The following is a 4,162-nucleotide window of genomic DNA, read 5'->3' on the forward strand; positions in this document are numbered from 1 at the left end:
CCACACGACTTGTTTCGAAGACCTCATGATCGCGGTCGAGACGTGTTCGGTAAGGATATTTATGGATTCGACTGTGTCCTCGGGGGATGGAGTTGAATCCGGGCCGCAGGGGAGGATTGGTGGAGCGGCATCAGCTAAGCACGTGCCCAGCTTCTTCCAATCCACCATGGTCCTCGTAACTGTTTCCTGGTTGAGTGGGCGACCGAGCTGCATGACGACAGGTCGGTGGTCTGAGTCGAGTTCTGACAGTGCCTCGATGGAGTGCAAGCGTAGAGTTACGTTCCTGAGCAGTGCCAGATCTATTGTGCGGACGACGCGCGGCGTTGTACGGATAACACGTGGGGGTCGGGGGGCTGAATATTTCGAATGTGAGGTCGTCTATGAACGCGTCGAGACGCCTACCGTTCACATTCGTGCGATGGCAGTTCCACCTAGTGTGGTGGCAATTTAGATCGCCTGCCAGAATGACTGCGTCACCCACACCGAGCAGTGTCTCGAGGTCACTGCTCAGGAGGGGTTTGTCAGGGGGGAGGTAGACGGATGCGATGACGATCGGCTGGTGTCCCGTCAGCGCGATACGGCACACTGACGCCTCGATATGCAAGAGCGAGGGAGTATCGAGAGGGACAACGTGCAGGGCCCTCCTATAGTAAATGACAGTCCCGCCCTTGGGGGCGGAGAGTCTGTCATTAACCATGACGTATTAATTCCCCAATAACCCAAAGAGAAACGAGAATGATTGAAAATCAGCGCAGTTCGATGCCTCAACTTTGAACAGCCTTAGCTGAGCCAAATCATTTTGCATTTTTTTTCTGTCATTTACCTATGTACTTGTAATGATCTAAATCTGTGTCAAAAGCAATAAATGATTTTATTTATTTATTGTAATATATCTAACTAGCTTTTGCCCGCGACTCCGTCTGCGTGGAATAGTTACTTTGTTAGGTATAACGCTAAATTTTACCTCCCACTTCTTTTACGTAGAAAGTGAAAATATTTTTGAATTATAGAATGCTAAGGAGCTATTTAAAGTAAACTTCTATTTTGAAACATTCTTTATTGGTGCTCCACTTGTATTGATCTCACCGTGATGTTATATAGCCTATTATAGCCTTCCTCAATAAATGGGCTAGCTAACACTGAAAGAATTTTTCAAATCGGACCAGTAGTTCCTGAGATTAGCGCGTTCAAACAAACAAACAAACAAACTCTTCAGCTTTATAATATTAGTCTAAATATATAGTAAGTTTTCCTAACAGTCCTGACTGGTGTTAAATGGTTATTTGACCCTACAAATATCACAATTTAAATGCCATAGACTACTTTGAAGCTGTCTTACACCTAAGACCAGTTGCATCACTGCTTCGCAGTTTTTCATCCCAATGTTGGACTTAAAAACGAATTTAAAATCTCCGGGATGTGTGAACACGTAAAAACAATTTTCTGTGTTCACTCAGATTAAAATCATAAAGTCTGCGTAATTATTGTTTCTGTTACTATGCCTAATGAATTTTTAAATGGTTCCGATAACCATGAAAATATAATTACCGCAACGTTATGTTATTCCCACGCGTTCTCACTTCTCAGTAATACAATAAAAGATAAGGCGTTATTTATTCCCTTCCGCATTTGCGACACTCGCTTATTTTAGTCGAAAAACGAAACATGCGTTGCAAAATTAAACGAATAACAGTGAAAGTAGGACTAGCAGGTTGTGTCATCACGAATTTTGTCGACGCATACCAGCACAAACGCCATAGTTTGACAAAAATTATAATAAATAAAAAAGGAAACACAATTTTCACGGAAATAACCAAACAAACTCTAACGTTATCTCTGTCTAACGTGCGTGTTCGGACGGGAAGGCATGTTTACGTTTGTGACTAACTTCAGGTTGCAATTACGCCGTCATGTTGGCTGTACTATAATAACAATGGGTTTGGCATTGAACGCCTAAAGCGCTGTAGTGCTTCAACATTGTTGACCTGATAAACGATTAGATTTGCTTGAGAATGATAAAGCGAGTAAAGCGCTGCATTGTACGATCGGGACGAGTTGTGTAAACTTTTTATGATTATGACTTACGCGAGGCTTATGTACGTATCGGTCGCACGTACAGAGCGTTTTGTGTTACGTTATCTTGTATTTTCACTTAGTTTTCGTTCGTTTTTTTCCCGTTTCAAAGACTATTTCGGTGTTGCGGAAGGACAATGAAATGTGTTTGATGCTGAATAGTTAAACGTAGCTCAGTTCGATAGTGCATGACGACACGAGATTACCAAGTCTGATTCACATTAATTATGTGAGCGGTGACGAACCATTTTAAGTGCGCGATAACACGCCCTCCCGTTGTTCTCTGTTGCTTTCTGCTTCTTTGTTCACGGACCAACCTGTTAATTTTCAACAAAACAAAGTTTCAGCAAAAAAAGTTTTTCTATAATAAAATAAAAAATCAATATTTTTATTCTCTGACAAGTGAAGGTTTCCTTTTTAACTAAAATAATAATAGCAAAATTAACACGATATTATAAAGCAAGCAAACTCATCAACTATTTTTACCTAGTACCACACATAATTAAATTATTCATGTTCTAAAAAAAACTAACTTGGCGGCCAAATTTAAACTTGGTTCACACAAACACTACAGAGGTCGCGCCTCCTGACATTGTGACGTTGTCGCGCTTGCCCGTGCATTCGTACGAACTTCACTACATACCAGTGCTTTCCAAAACACAGGCAGCGTAGGGCTCCATCGGGGTCCTCCAGCCTTGGAACGTGTTTATACCACATTAGTGTCTTCGTTAAGTACTTTAGTGCTTGTTTTTGAAGGTGTTGGTGGTGTTAAGTGAAATTGCAGCACTGAATAAGCTTGGATCGATAGTGCTGCGTACTATGCCTTGTTTAAGATGAGTCAAGGTGGATCACGCAGACCTTATTCGCGTGGGGGCCAACGCTGGCACCCGCGCTACAAGGACTACTGGGACTACGAGCAGAGTTACAGGTACCTATTTTCATGAATGAGTTATTAGATAGGATAAGATTTCAAAATGTCCCAAGTTAATTTTTTTTCCATCTGCTGAAGTGAAGCACAGATGAAAAAATTTAACCCACGTGACTTTGAAGCTGTAGTGTTGCAATTTGAATTTTACTCATTAGTTTTTATGGGTGGTTTCAAAAAAATTTGTAATTCTAGTAATTGCCCAGTATTTCTTTAAACTTGAAGCAGTTTTACAGTTATTATCTTATAATACACTATGGTTTGCATTTTGAGGTATTAGGGCTGAGTAATATTATGTACATGACCACTTAAGATTAACATGACATGATTCTAGAAGGCGCATTTTTTTTGTTAATATTTTTTTATTTATTGGTGGTACTAGACTAATATTATGAAATTCATCAATTTTAGGGCTGCCAGTGAAGCCAGCTCAGTTCACGTCACCCAGTTAATGAATGTGTATGAAATTAAATCTTCCTAGAAAGCCCTACAAAACTTGAGTAAATGCAGATACAGAGAAGCTTTATAAAAAAAACAAAAAAAAACTATACAGATACTAAAATAGCTTATGGTAAATTTAGAGAACCTTCTAGCCATAATTAACAGTAATGTTTGGTATCACAACAATTCAAAACACATAATAATATACTATCTTGACTGTTGGTGTAACTGAAATCTTCAATAAATATTTTTTTACCATATTCAATACGACCAATTAACTGAAGTTGCATGCGTAATAAGTACCTTTATCTGTAGAGACTATGGCATTTGAGGATTGGCTCTGACTGAATGCCTTTTGCATCATTTTATAAAATATGCTTAAGTATAGCTTAGACTATATTATTATCAAATATGCTTATAGTTTAGACTATATTATTATCAGCTTATAGTTTAGACTATAAGCACTATAAGCATATATCTTAGGATAACAGAGAAAAAAAATTAAGAACCAATGGCAATATCATCTACCAATACCATCATACCAATACACATCATTTATCATCATATTTAACATTCCATTACTTTGTCTTAATAGCTCCAAGATAATTAGGACAAAAAAATTATGGCTTGCTAAGTTTTTTTGTTTTTCTTTACTGAATTTTTGGTAGCATAAAGTGCTATTCCAACTAGGCACAGGCCATTAAAGGTGCTCACAAGCTCAAT

The 4,162-nt window shown here is 38.8% G+C and overlaps 1 long non-coding RNA gene across 1 annotated transcript; it reads right to left on the minus strand.

The window, feature by feature from the left end:
* Positions 1–1,600: 1,600 nt before the first annotated feature.
* LOC134201348 (uncharacterized) lies at positions 1,601–2,839 on the minus strand. The gene is made up of 2 exons (XR_009976596.1): positions 2,607–2,839; positions 1,601–2,390 (listed from the first exon to the last, which is right to left on the minus strand). It is a non-coding gene; the product is annotated as an uncharacterized LOC134201348 (long non-coding RNA).
* Positions 2,840–4,162: the final 1,323 nt, after the last annotated feature.

The sequence above is a fragment of the Bombyx mori genome, chromosome 24, assembly GCF_030269925.1.
Source record: "Bombyx mori chromosome 24, ASM3026992v2".
Classification (NCBI taxonomy): domain Eukaryota; kingdom Metazoa; phylum Arthropoda; class Insecta; order Lepidoptera; family Bombycidae; genus Bombyx; species Bombyx mori.